The sequence below is a fragment of the Tupaia chinensis genome, unplaced genomic scaffold (genome assembly GCF_000334495.1).
Source record: "Tupaia chinensis unplaced genomic scaffold, TupChi_1.0 Scaffold000294_5, whole genome shotgun sequence".
NCBI classification, from domain to species: Eukaryota; Metazoa; Chordata; class Mammalia; order Scandentia; family Tupaiidae; genus Tupaia; species Tupaia belangeri.
In genome coordinates this window covers 3,749,796-3,750,041 of record NW_006159782.1, presented here as the reverse complement: position 1 = coordinate 3,750,041, position 246 = coordinate 3,749,796, and positions in this window count along the sequence as shown.

Here is a 246-nt window from a genome sequence, read left to right as displayed (position 1 = left end):
CCGCATCTCGGCTCTCGGCGCCTGGGCGCGATGTGCTCGTTAACACCCGGACGCGATTCCTAAAATCCTCCTGCTGACTCCGAGGGGCCGACACCGCAGGGCCTGGGTTGGGCGGATGAGGAAACAGGCGCAGAGCGGGTGTCATTTACCCCACGTGCCACAGCGGAGACCCGGCCGCGGCGCGGACCCTCGAGCTGCAGGAGGGCGGGGAACCGCAAAGGTTTCTCACCGTGTCGGGGCACCGCA